Genomic DNA, 15,220 nt, shown 5'->3' on the forward strand with positions numbered 1-15,220 from the left:
CCTCTCTGACAAAGTGCCTTACTGGCTGTTTAATATTACCCAGCTTTTGTGGGCAAGTTTATAAACATTGTTAAAAAAAAAAAAAAAACCTGCAATGTTTAGTGATTGAAACAAGTCTTCTTGAATTTGTTTTCCTCTTAGCTCACTGGTTGGAAACCACTTGTCATTTCAGTATGTTTGATATCCTCACTATATAGAGTATGTTTTGCAGCATAAACAATTTCCCTTGCGCCTAGTGGACATTCATGAATGTGTACTACACGCAAGAAAAAAAAAAGTGAAAGGATTTTTTTTTTTACTAAAAGTGAGAAGTTTAAAAATCTAATCTTTTTTTATGGTAGATCATTTCTCAGTGTTTTACACAGTTTGGAAAGGGACACTTTGAGAAATTACAAAGGGAAACTTTACCCCTGGAAAGGGTGCTCACAGGTGTCATGTACTGAATCACTCTGTTTTAAATGATTGTTTATTATCATCAAGAAGGGTTTTATGTGTATTTCATTTTTTAACTTTTGATATGAAATAATCAGTTTATTTATAATAACTTTTATTGTGCTAATATAAACAGGGACATAATTTCTAATTCAATTTTAAGTAATTTTACTAGTATTACTAACTTTAAAGAAAATGAATTCAGTTTGTTACTCAGTGTTAAAGTATTCACCCCAAGGGAATGTCAGTCAGATATGATAATTTGTGAAATCTTTGAGAATCAATAGTAAGTTCTCAGCTTATCTATGACCACATTTATTTAAATGTGACTTTAGATATTCTTTTATGCCAAAAACAAACTCACATGAGCACATGACAGTCTGAGCTCTATAATCAGTGTGCTTCTGCTGTGCAGAAATATTAGGAACATATTGTCTAAATATCTTTGATAACTAAAATGTTTAATATTTAATGAAATTTGTTGTTACTCATCATTTTAAAACTGTTTTTTTTCTTCTAATAAAGATTTAGATAAAAAAAACCTGTTTTTTTATTTCTTTAAGCTAGAAAAGGAGAAAAGCTTTAGTTTTTAAAACCTACAATAGGCTGATAGAATCTTCTCTCAACTAAGGTTTTTTTTTAATATCTAGATTTATCTTTTAAAAATTTTCCATTTTTCTCTAGCTGTGCATTGTCAAATAACTGAAACTGATAATTTATATAAAGTAAGTCAAAACTAAATGGATAAGAGATGGATTTTTAAAACCCAAACAGTGGCCTAAATTAGTTGGTCTTTGTTTTAATTTACCAAAGGTTTGCTCAGTCTCTCATTTGGTTTTACCAACATTGGAAGAAGCAAATCTCATCATTTTAAAGGCAGGGATGAATTTAGAGAACCTTTAAAAAATGTGAACACTAATAATAGTTTTCTAAGACAAGATTAAGTGTACCTATCACTGGCTTATCTTAAGCTAAAAGTTTTCTTACATCCAGCTCTTCCTTAACAAATGTGTAAGAATCTATTTTTTAATTGAATTATGTTAAATCTACAAAATTTTTCTTTAAAATTTAATGGGTTTCTTTCAATGAAAACATAAAACAATATGCTTGCAGTTTTCAGTGTTCTTTTAAAATGTTCCAAATCTAAGTAGATGCTAATACAATTAATGATTCTTATTTAAAATAAAAATATAGTACAGCTTCCAAAAGAATTCTAAATTCTGCTTTAAATCTTAATAACTCCTACTTTTAGGTGACAAAGCACTAATCCTATTTCTAAAGTGTTTGAAATTGGACTATGATTAGATTTTTCCACGTTGCCTACAAAGCTTAACAAGTTTGTGAATCCATACACTAAAATTACACTATTAAAGATTCTGGGGAATCACCAGGCATAATGCGGTTATTATTTAAACTAATATTGGAAAACGGGCTCTGTGTAACAGTTCCGTATTCTTCTTTTACTGTATAGCTGAACACTCATTCCAATGTATGTTCTTTCACTTTTACAAGTGGTGCCTCAGGAAATTGCTCTTAAACTCTAACCAGGCACGATAATTATCTCCAGTATTATCTGGTTCTGGACTGGGGAACATGCTTTATAAATCAGTCTTTGTTGGCATAAGACGGGACAAAATTGAACTAAAATTATTATTGCAGACCATGGTATATGAAATGGTGTCTTGACATTTTTTCCAGTTTCTTGCAAATATTATCCTTAAATGTTTGTTTTTAAAATATAGCTATATGATTATAAGACTACAATTCAATAAATCACAGATGAAAAGAAATAGCTTACCGATATAGCAGGAATAATTTACTTTTCCAAAGTAACTTTCCATATATCATGTAAATGTAAACAGACCAATTACCAGCAATGAAATTGAATCAATAATCACAAAACTACCAGCAAACAGAAGTCCAGAGCCAGACAGCCTCACCAGTGAATTCTACCAAACATGTAAAGAAGAGTTAAAACCTGTTCTTCTCAAACTATTCCAAAAAACAGAAGAGGAAGGAAAACTTCCTAATCCATTCTATGAAGCCAAGATTTCCCTGATACCAAAACCAGATAAAGACACTACAGAAAGAGAGAACTACAATATCTCTGAAGAACATAGGTGCAAAATTCCTCAAAAAATATTAGCAAACCGAATCCAACAATATATTAAAACAATCATTGATCACAAGTGGATGCAATGGTGATTCAATATTCACAAGTCAATCAATGTGATACACTGTATGAATAAAAGGACAAAAACCATATGGTCATTTCAATAGATGCAGAAAAAGCATTTGATGAAGTACAAAATCCATTCATGATAAAAAACTCTCAGTAAAGTAAGACAGAATGAACACACCTCAACCTAATAAAGGTCATCTATGAAAAACCCACAGCCAACATCATACTCAGTGTTGAATAACTGAGAGCATTTCCCCTAAGGTCAAGAATAAGACAGAGATGTCTACTCTCACCACTATTATTTAACATAGTACTAGAAGTCCTAGCCACAGCAATCAGATAATAAAAAGAAATAAAAGACATCCAAACTGGTAGGGAAGAATTAAAACTCACACTATTTGCACTCAACATGATAGTATGTACAGAAAGCCCTCAAGACTCCACCAAAAAACTCTAGAATTGATTAATTAATTTTAGTAAGGTTTCAGGATAAAAATCAATGTAAAGACATCTGTGAAATATTTATATACTAATAATGAAGCAACAGAAAGAGAAATTAAGAAAGCAATCCCATTTACAATTACACCAACAACAATAAAATATCTAGGAATAAACTTAGCCAAGGAGGTGAAAGACCTGCACTCTGAAAACTATAACGCATCGATGAAAGATACTGAAGAAGAAAAAACAAGTGAAAAGATATTCCATGCTCATGGATTAGAAGAACAAATGTTAAAATGTCCATACTACCGAAAGCAATCTACAGATTTAATGCACTCTCTTTCAAAATACCGAGATTTTTTCACAGAACTAGAACAAATAATGCCAAAATTTGTGTGGAACCACAAAAGACCCCAAATAGCCAAAGCAATCTTGAAAAAGAAAAACAAAGCTGGAGATATCACAATTCCAGAATTTAAGATATACCATAAAGCTGTAGTAATCCAGGCAGTATGGGACTCCCACAGAAATAGAACCACAGATCAACAGAATAGAAAACCCAGAAATAAACCCACAATTATATGGTCAATTAATCTTTGACAAAGGAGAAAATAATATGCAATGGGAAAAAGACAGTCTCTTCAACAAATGGTGCTGGAAAAACTGAACAGCTGCAAACAGAAGAATAAAACTGGACCACTGGCTTACACCATACACAAAATAAACTCAAACTGGGTTAAGGAATAAATGTAGACCTAAAGCCATAAAAATGCTAGAAGAGAGCAAAGGCTGTAATATCTCCAACATTGGCCATAGCAACATTTTTCTAGATACGTCTCCCGAGGTAAGGGAAATAAAAGCAAAAATAAACTACTGGGACTATGTCAAAATAAAAAGTTTCTGCACAGCAAAGGAAACAAAAAAACTAAGACCACCTACTGAATGGGAGAAGGTATATGCAAATGACATATCCAATGACGGGTTAGTCTCCAAAATATATAAAGAACTTACACAACTCAAAACAATCCAATTTAAAAATGGGCAGAAGACATGAACAGATATTTCTCTAAAGAAAACATACAGATGGCCAACAGACGTGCAAAGATGCTCAATATCACTCATCATCAGAGAAATGCAAATCAAAACCACAATGAGATGCCACCTTTCACCTGTGAGAATGGCTAAAATCAAAAACACAAGAAACGTGTTGATGAGGCTGTGGAGAAACAGGAACCCTCATGCACTACTGATGGGAATGCAAACTGGTACAGCCACTGCAGAAAAGAGTATAGAGATTCCTCAAAAAATTTTAAAATAGAATTACCACATGACCTAGTAATTCCACTACTGGGTATTTACCCAAAGAATATGAAAACACTAATTTGAAAAGATAAAAGCATCCCTGTTTGTTTCAGCATTATTTACAATAGCCAAATTATGGAAGCAGCCCAAGTGTCAATCAATAGATGAGTGAATAAAGAAGTGGCATATATATACTTATTTCATTTAGGAGTGTACTCCCTACATCCATCCATATCATTGCAAATGGCAAGATTTCATTCTTTTTATGGCCTAGTAATATTCCATACACAATATACTGCTAAGTGAAATAAGTCAGAAAAAGACAAATACCATATGATTTCACTCATAAGTGAAATTTAGGGGGGAAAAAAGCAAAGAAAAAAAGAACCAAACCAAAAAACAGACTCTAAACAACAGAGAACAAACTGATGGTTACCAGAGGGGAAGTGGGTGGGGGATGGGTGCACTAGGTGAAGGGGATTAAGAGCACACTCATCATGATGAGCACTGAATCAGCACAGAATTAGTGAATCACTATATTGTACACACCTGAAACTAATATAACACTGTATGTTAACTCTACATAATTAAAATTTTTAAAAAGCAATCAATTTTCAATTTTACTATTTGAAGTCACTTTTTTTTTTAAATGCTTTATTTCTTCTTGCCCAGTCCTTTATATCTACTGTATAAGTAGATCTATGAAATGAGGAAGTGGAGAAAATAATCTTGTGAATGAAGTAAAATGCCCTTCTACTGAAGCCTTGCAAACATGGACATGTTAATATTCTGCTATTAAAAAGCACTGTGTTTTGGGGCGCCTGGGTGGCTCTGTCAGTTAAGTGTCTGCCTTCAACTCAAGTCCTGATCCTAGGGCCCTGGCATCGAGCCCCAAGTTGGGCTCTCTGCTCAGCGGGGAGTCTGCTTCTCCTTCTGCCCCTCACCCTCACTTGTGCTCGCTCACTCTCTCAAATAAATAAATAAAATCTTTAAAAAATAAAATAGCAATAAAAAGCACTGTGTTTTAAAAGGGGCAGGAGAAGCTTATCAAGAAAAGACATTCCATTTTACATGTAAATTCAAGGGAGCCCAGACTTGATTCATTGTTAGATTAACCTTGAAATCTCTACATTTTTCCAGCCAGATGAACGTGTCCTGCTGCAATAGTGTCTGTAGGGTACAGAAAAGAAAATGAAGGGAAGATGTTGGGAAAGCATTGGTATCCAAGGAGAGAATAGAAAAAAGTTAAGGATAGATTTAAAAAGTCTCTAATAGGATTCAAGAAGGCAACATTACAAAAGTGGGGTGCCTTCTGAATGCAATTCATAAATCTATTGAAAAAGAAACAAATTAGAAGCCAATAATAATTATTTTCCATTTTCTGATAAACACTGAAACATTATAATAAAACCAATCACATAGATGTTTTTAGCCCAAAGAAAAAAAGATGTCCCAACATAATTTATGATTAAGGGATTAAAAAACATCTGCCTCTTTTACTCAGTGCTCCTGTATGTTAGCAAAAGTTTTGTTGTTATGATAAGTTGGTATATTTTTCTCTTCACTCCAACTCACTCTCTCCATCTCATTTCTCCTTGCCAATAAGAAACTGAGGCTCTAATAAGGTCTTTGAAAGGACATGGGGTTGGGAGAGGAAAAGGAAGAATAAAAATGAAGACTTCCACTAGAAGTCTGGGTTGTGCTACAAAGTATCAGGTTCATGGAATGAGTTCTGAGCACCAGGGCACCAGGGATGGCAAATGACAGAGACCAGGAGTAGAGCACAGTGGCTGTTAGGATGAGCTTTAGAACCAGGTATCAGGTAAGCTTCGATTCCAAGTTACCCTGTTACTACATGACCATGGACAAAGTGTTTAACTGCTCAGAAGCTTTCTCAGCTGGAAATGGCATCATGTGCATCGTGCCTGTGATTGAGAGGGCCTAATGCACAGAAACACTCCCTGCCTAGTAGCCATTAGTGATGTTCTCTTGACTGAGGACTTTCCATGCCCTTGATGATTTAACTTTACCACTCCCTTCTATCCAGCAGGCAGCTTATTTGAGCCTCTCTGAGAAGCCGGTGAAGGGCATCATAGTAGTGGGGGCCTCTTCCCATCACCAACCCCACAGCCAGGCCAGAGTAAATGTCCTTGGTACATGGGTGGCTCTTAATCCTTCCCTGGAGGTTCATTCCAAATCCTACATGAGATGTCCTTAACAAAGCTTGAATTCTTGGCTTACTAATGCAGACCCTTTTAGAGTAGCCAAGGGAAATTTCACTGAGATTTCAGCTCTTTTGACTCATACTGTGTCACTATCACCTTCCTCTTTTATTCTAAATTCCAGCATTAAGCCAGGTTTGTGAAGTTGGCAATTTGGATGGTATTTCTACGGTCTCTTAACTTTACTTGTTCTTTAGGTAATGCTGAAAACCGATAACATTTCAGTTTTATGTTGCACAACTGAACAACTGTAGCCTTCAAAACTGGGGTCATAGATCTGCACTTTATATGTCTGGTTTGGTGGCTTTTCTCTGCAGACGCTGCTCCATGAGTTTCTGTAGATCTATGGAAGATCTTTCATTCTGCTTCCCTACACTGGGTTCCTATGCAGAAAGCCCTCAATAAACTGCAGGTTTTAGGCCTTTCTTGGGGACTGTTTCAGGCTTCTATGAGGGCTCCTATTTTCCTGAGACAGAACAATATGGCCCCACAAATCTTAAATAAAATCAGCTGAGAAAGAAATCATGCTTAAAAGCAAGTATTCCTTTTCTTTTGGCAGATCCTAAATTAGTTTTGGTGGCCATTAAAAAAATAAAAAGGAGTGGCTAGAAATCATTTTATGCCATGTCATTTAAATAATGTGTTCATTTCAACCTGCTATGTAAACTGATGAATAAACAAATCATTTTGCCATCTATAACATGGAACCTTAAATACCAGTGTGTTGTTGGAACATGGCACTAAGAGAAATCAAACTACAAAAAGATTTTGGAAATTGTACGATCATGTTCTTTTTAATAAGGCTTGCTAAAGTATCAGGGTATTTTCAGACGGCTAATTTAGCATTTATATGATAGAAAGAATATCTGAGCACAAAATGTTTCCTAATTCAAAAAGTACATGTGAAAGGAACAAAAAATTTGGTACAAAACATACTAAATGTTAAAAATGTTCCAACATGGAGTAGGAGACCTAGATTTCATCTGGTCTCAGGAATTCAGCTGAATAGGGATCAAACCATTCTGAACACCTACCAACTCAACAGGAGATCGAAGAGGACAGTAGCAACAACTCTCTGAACAGAGAAGCGACCACTTACTGGAAGGTAGGACATGCGGAGAAGTGAATCCGAGGCGATATTCGGGAGGAAAGACGGCGGGGGAGGGGGCCTCCGTCTGACGCTTTTGGCAAGGGATAGAGCCGCAGAGCACAAAATCGGACCTTTTAGAAGTTGGCTCCGCTGAGGGACGTCGCTGCAGTGGCTAAGCGTGGGGTGGAATCCTCCCGGGACAGTGTGGTCTCAGGACCCTTGGGGTCACAGAAAGACCGGGGGTGCGTAAGTGCGCCAGAGCTCCCAGGTATCGGAGCGGGGAAGCCGGCTGCAGAGACAGAGCTGAGGCGCGGGCTCTCAGCTCGGGGTTGCCATAAACTGTGATCCGCGGCCCAGTCGGGCCACTGCTCCTCCAGCAGGAGGAGCCCAACAAGTGGCAGATCCGGGGAGACTCCCCTTTCTCCCCGGGGAGGAGCGGCACGGGAACGCACCGCAGGGATCTGCTGGGTTTGGAGACTCCACACGGGGTCGGGTGCCAGACATAGAAACGCTCGGTCACAGGCCGGGAGAGCACGGAGTGCGGCCGGAGGCCAGGGAGACGGGAGTGACTGACTGCTTTTCTCTGGGGGCGCACTGAGGAGTGGGGCCCGGAGTTCTCAGCTCCTCCAGGTGGAGATTGGGAGGCCACCATTTTCGCCCTGGTCCTCCAAAGCTATACCGAGAGCTTGCAGGGAACAAAAGCTCCTGAGAGCAAACCCGAGCAGCTTGCTTAGCCCGCACCGACAAGGGCAGGGCAATTCAGCCTCCGGCAAAGACATTTGGAAACCATGGCAACAGGCCCCTCCCCCAGAAGATCAGCATGAACAGCCAGCAAGCCAAGACCAAGTTTACCGATCAAGGAGAATGGGAGAACTCCAGCGCTAGGGGAATACTGCATATAGAATTCATGGCTTTTTTTTTTTACCATGATTCATTAGTTCATCAAAGTTAATTTTTTAACTGTTTTTTTTTTAATTTTTCTTTTTCCCTTTTTCAACCAACATCTTATCAATCCCTTTTTAAAAAAAAAAACTTTTTATTTTTCATTTTTAAGGTCATATTTTATCCCTTCATAGTAGTTACCCTTATTTTTGGCGGATATATATATAAGTTGTTCTCTCTTTAAAATTTTGAGATACAGTTTCTTCTAACAGATCAAAATATACCCTAAATCACTAGTGTATGGCTTTGTTCTAGTCTCCTGCCTGATCACATTCTCTCTTTTTTCTTTCTTTTTTTTTTAAATCTTCTTCTTTCTTTTTTCAAACAACTTATCAATTCCTTTTATAAAATCTTTTATAATTTTCATCTTTATAGTCATCTTCCATCCCTTCATTGTATCAACCCTTATTTTTTACATTTATGTCTTTCTTCCTTTAAAATTTTAGGAGGCACTTTTTTCTAACAGACCAAAATATGCCCAAAATCTAGTGTGTGGCACTGATCTATGCACTAGCCTAATCATATTTGATCATATTCTGCTTTTTTTGTATTGTTCTGTTTCTGTTTTTATCTTTTATTCTTTTTTTTTTCTCCTTTTTTCTTTCTTTCCCTTTCTTTTCCCCTGGTTTCAGGTCTTTTCTGATTTCTATACAGTCTATTTGCTGGGGACGTTGTTAACCTGTTAGCATTTTGTTCTCTCATTCATCTATTCTCTTCTGGACAAAATGACAAGATGAAAAAAATCACCTCAGCAAAAAGAACAAGAGATAGTACCGTCAGCCAGGGACCTACTCAATACGGACATTAGTACGATGTCGGACCTAGAGTTCAGAATCATGACTTTAAAAATACTAGCTGGGCTTGAAAAAAGCGTGGACGTTATTAGAGAAACCCTTTGTGGAGAAATAAAAGAACTAAAATCTAACCAAGTCGAAATCAAAAAGGCTATTGATGAGGTGCAATCAAAAATGAGGGCACTAACTGCTAGGATAAATGAGGCAGAAGAGAGAAACAGTGATATAGAAGACCAAATGATGGAAAATAAAGAGGCTGAGAAAAAGAGAGAGAAACAATTACTAGAACACGAGGGCAGAATTTGAGAGATAAGCGATACGATAAGACAAAACAACATTAGAATAATTGGGATCCCAGAAGAAGAAGAAAGAGAGAGAGGGGCAGAAGGTATAGTGGAGCAAATAATAGCAGAGAACTTCCCTAATGTGAGGAAGGAAACAGGCATCAAAATCCAGGAGGCACAGAGAACCCCTCTCAAAATCAATAATAATAGGTCAACACCCCAACATCTAACAGTAAAACTTACGAGTCTCAGAGACAAACAGAAAATCTTGAAAGCAGCTCGGGAGAAGAGATATGTAACCTACAATGGTAGAAACATTAGACTGGCAACAGACCTATCCACAGAGACCTGGCAGGCCAGAAAGGACTGGCAAGATATCTTCAGAGCACTAAACGAGAAAAATATGCAGTCAAGAATACTATATCCAGCTAGGCTGTCATTGAAAATAGAAGGAGAGATAAAAAGCTTCCAGAACAAACAAAAACTAAAGGAATGTGCAAACACGAAACCAGCCCTCCAAGAAATATTGAAAGGGATCCTCTAAGCAAAAAGAGAGCCTAAAAGCAGCATAGATCAGAAAGGAAGACAGACAATATACAGTAACAGTCACCTTACAGGCAATACAATGGCACTAAATTCATACCTTTCAATAGTTACCCCGAATGTAAATGTGCTAAATGCCCCAATCAAAAGACACAGGCTATCAGATTGGATTAAAAAACAAGACCCATCAATATGCTGTCTGCAAGAGACTCATTTTAGACCCGAAGACACCCCCAGATTGAAAGTGAGGGGGTGGAAAACCATTGACCATGCTAATGGACACCAAAAGAAAGGTGGGGTGGCAATCCTTATATCAGACAAATTAGATTTTAAATCAAAGACTGTAATAAGAGATGAGGAAGGACACTATATCCTACTTAAAGGGTCTATCCAACAAGAAGATCTAACAATTGTAAATATCTATGCCCCTAACATGGGAGCAGCCAATTATATAAGGCAATTCATAACAAAAGCGAAGAAACACATTGACAACATTACCATAATAGTGGGGGAGTTTAACACCCCCCTGACTGAAATGGATAGATCATCTAAGCAAAAGATCAACAAAGAAATAAAGACTTTAAATGATACACTGGACCAAATGGACTTCACAGATATATTCAGAACATTCCATCCCAAAGCAACGGAATACACATTCTTCTCTAGTGCCCATGGAACATTCTCCAGAATTGATCACATCCTAGGTCACAAATCAGGTCTCAACCGGTACCAAAAGATTGGGATTATTCCCTGCATATTTTCAGACCACAGTGCTTTGAAACTAGAACTCAATCACAAGAGGAAAGTCGGAAAGAACTCAAATACATGGAGGCTAAAGAGCATCCTACTAAAGAATGAATGGGTCAACCAGGAAATTAAAGAAGAATTAAAAAAAATTCATGGAAACCAATGAAAATGAAAACACAACTGTTCAAAATCTTTGGGATACAGCAAAGGCAGTCCTGAGAGGAAAGTATATAGCAATACAAGCCTTTCTCAAGAAACAGGAAAGGTCTCAAATACACAACCTAACCCTACACCTAAAGGAGCTGGAGAAAGAACAGCAAATAAAGCCTAAACCCAGCAGGAGAAGAGCAATCATAAAGATCAGAGCAGAAATCAATGAACTAGAAACCAAAAGAACAGTAGAACAGATCAACAAAACTAGGAGCTGGTTCTTTGAAAGAATTAACAAGACTGATAAACCCCTGGCCAGACTTATCAAAAAGAAAAGAGAAATGACCCAAATCAACAAAATCATAATGAAAGAGGAGAGATCACAACCAACACCAAAGAAATACAAACAATTATAAGAACATATTATGAGCAACTCTATGCCAGCAAATTAGATAACCTAGAAGAAATGGGTGCATTCCTATAGATGTATCAACTACCAAAATTGAACCAGGAAGAAATAGAAAACCTGAACAGACCTATAGCCACTAAGGAAATTGAAGCACCCATCAAAAATCTCCCAACAAACAAAAGCCCAGGGCCAGATGGCTTCCCAGGGGAATTCTATCAGACATGTCAAGAATTAATACCTATTCTCCTGAAACTGTTCCAAAAAATAGAAATGGAAGAAAAACTTCCAAACTCATTTTATGAGGCCAGCATTACCTTGATCCCAAAACCAGACAAAGACCCCATCAAAAAGGAGAATTACAGACCAATATCCTTGATGAACATGGATGCAAAAATTCTCACCAAAATACTAGCCAATAGGATCCAACAGTACATTAAAAGGATTATTCACCACGACCAAGTGGGATTCATCCCTGGGCTGCAAGGTTGGTTCAACATCCGCAAATCAATCAATGTGATACAATACATTAACAAAAGAAAGAACAAGAATCATATGATCCTCTCAATAGATGCAGAAAAAGCATTTGACAAAGTACAGCATCCTTTCTTGATCAAAACTCTTCAGAGTATAGGGATAGAGGGTACATACCTCAATATCATAAAAACCATCTACGAAAAACCTACAGTGAATATCATTCTCAATGGGGAAAAGCTCAGCTTTTCCCCTAAGGTCAGGAACGCGGCAGGGATGTCCACTATCACCACTGCTATTCGACATAGTATTAGAAGTCCTAGCCACAGAAATCAGACAACAAAAAGAAATCAAAGGCATCCAAATCGCCAAAGAGAAAGTCAAACTCTCACTCTTTGCAGATGATGATACTGTATGTGGAAAACCCAAAAGACTCCCCCCCAAAACTGCTAGAACTCATACAGGAATTCAGTAAAGTAGCAGGATATAAAATCAATGCACAGAAATCAGTGGCATCCCTATACACCAACAATAAGACAGAAGAGAGACAAGTCAAGGAGTCGATCCCATTTACAATTGCACCCAAAACCATAAGATACCTAGGAATAAATTTAACCAAAGAGGCAAAGGATCTGTACTCAGAAAACTATAAAATACTCATGAAAGAAATTGAGGAAGACACAAAGAAATCGAAAAACGTTCCATGCTCATGGATTGGGAGAACCAACATTGTGAAGATGTAGAGCAATCTACACATTCAATGCAATCCCCATCAAAATACCATCCACTTTTTTCAAAGAAATGGAACAAATAATCCTAAAATGTGTGTGGAACAAGAAGAGACCCCGAATAGCCAGAGGAATATTCAAAAAGAAAAGCAAAGCTGGCAGCATCACAATTCCGGACTTCCAGCTCTATTACAAAGCTGTCATCATCAAGACAGTATGGTACTGGCACAAAAACAGACACATAGATCAATGGAACAGAATCAAGAGCCCAGAAATGGACCCTCAACTCTATGGTCAACTTATCTTTGACAAAGCAGGAAAGAATGTCCAATGGCAAAAAGACAGTCTCTTCAACAAATGGTGTTGGGAAAATTGGACAGCCACATGCAGAAGAATGAAACTGGACCACTTCCTTCCACCACACACAAAAATAGACTCCAAATTGTTGAAAGACCTAAACGTGAGAGAGGAGTCCATCAAAATCCTAAAGGAGAACACAGGTAGCAACCTCTTCGACCTCAGCCGCAGCAACTTCTTCCTAGACACATCGCCAAAGGCAAGGGAAGCAAGGGCAAAAATGAACTATTGGGATTTCATCAAGATAAAAAGGTTTTGCACAGCAAAAGAAACAGTCCACAAAACCAAAAGACAACCGATAGAATGGGAGAAAATATTTGCAAATGACATATCAGATAAAGGGCTAGTATCCAAAATCTATAAAGAACTTACCAAACTAAACACCCAAAGAACAAATAATCCAATCAAGAAATGGGCAGAAGACATGAACAGACATTTTTCCAAAGAAGACATCCAAATGGCCAACAGACACATGAAAAAGTGCTCCACATCGCTCGGCATCAGGGAAATCCAAATCAAAACCTCAATGAGATACCACCTCACACCAGTCAGAATGGCTAAAATTAACAAGTCAGGAAACGACAGATGTTGGCGGGGATGTGGAGAAAGGGGAACCCTCCTACACTGTCGGTGGGAATGCAAGCTCGTGTAACCCCTCTGGGAAACAGTATGGAGGTTCCTCAAACAGTTGAAAATAGAGCTACCATACGATCCAGCAATTGCACTACTGGGTATTTACCCCAAAGATACAAATGTAGGGATCCGAAGGGGTACGTGCACCTCCATGTTTATAGCAGCAATGTCCACAATAGCCAAACTGTGGAAAGAGCCAAGATGTCCATCGACAGATGAATGGATAAAGAAGAAGTGGTATATATACACAATGGAACATTATGCAGCCATCAAAAGGAATGAGATCTTGCCATTTGCAACGACATGGATGGAACTGGAGGGCGTTACGCTGAGTGAAATAAGTCAATCAGAGAAAGACATGTATCATATGACCTCACTGATATGAGGAATTCTTAATCTCAGGAAACAAACTGAGTGTTGCTGGAGTGGTGGGGGGTGGGAGGGATGGGGTGGCTGGGTGATAGACATTGGGTAGGGTATGTGCTCTGGTGAGCGCTGTGAATTGTGCAAGACTGCTGAATCACAGATCCGTACTTCTGAAACAAATAATGCAACATATGTTAAGAAAAAAGAAAATGAAGAAGATAGCAGGAGGGGAAGAATGAAGGGGAGTAAGTCAGAGGGGGAGATGAACCATGAGAGACGATGGACTCTGAAAAACAAACTGAGGGTTCTAGAGGGGAGGAGGGTAGGGGGATGGGTTAGCCTGGTGATGGGTATTAAAGAGGGCACATTCTGCATGGAGCACTGGGTGTTATGCACAAACAATGAATCATGGAACACTACATCAAAAACTAATGATGTAATATATGGTGATTAACATAACAATAAAAAAATAAAAAAAAGAATGTTCCCACATTTTCCTAATTTATATTTTTAAAATTAAATTATGTCTTGAATTTTTAACTTGAATTTTTTTGGAAAACAAAGTTGTTTTATATTTGCTGCTATTTGGAACTTCTTTTTTAAATGATTTTTGTTTGCTCCTGCCATAATCTATTGTCCTTGTTCTTATTTTGCATATATGAGTCTTGGGCATATAAACTGTTCTTGAGCTGGTTTTTATCAAGTGTGGGCCGTTATGAAATAGTCATTCTCAAACGGTACTTAACTTAAAAGCAGAAAATAAACCACAAATAGGGAGGCCCCTTGATGGGCTTTGATTGCCTCAGAGCACTATGCCTGCAGTGTGTGTGCCCGCACATGTGCAAGATGGGCAAATGCGTATGTATTACGAGCAGGGTATGGTGTGTGTGCCTGCCATACAGGAGAGCATATGAGTCCAATGCGTCTATTGTTAGTGTCTCAGAAATACAAAAACAATCTCTATAAGAAGTGTAGCCAGATACCAAAATTACCTTAAGATGAAGAACAGAAATAAGAGCCAATCTAAAATGTTTCCTATTACATTCTGCTATCTCTCCCCAAGCCACTGAAAACCCTCATTAGGTTGAGAACATGGTGATTTTGGAGGGAAGAACAGTCCTGACACA

Source organism: Callorhinus ursinus, unplaced genomic scaffold (genome assembly GCF_003265705.2).
Source record: "Callorhinus ursinus isolate GAN/ISIS: 27379988/994484 unplaced genomic scaffold, GSC_fseal_2.0 scaffold9, whole genome shotgun sequence".
NCBI classification, from domain to species: domain Eukaryota; kingdom Metazoa; phylum Chordata; class Mammalia; order Carnivora; family Otariidae; genus Callorhinus; species Callorhinus ursinus.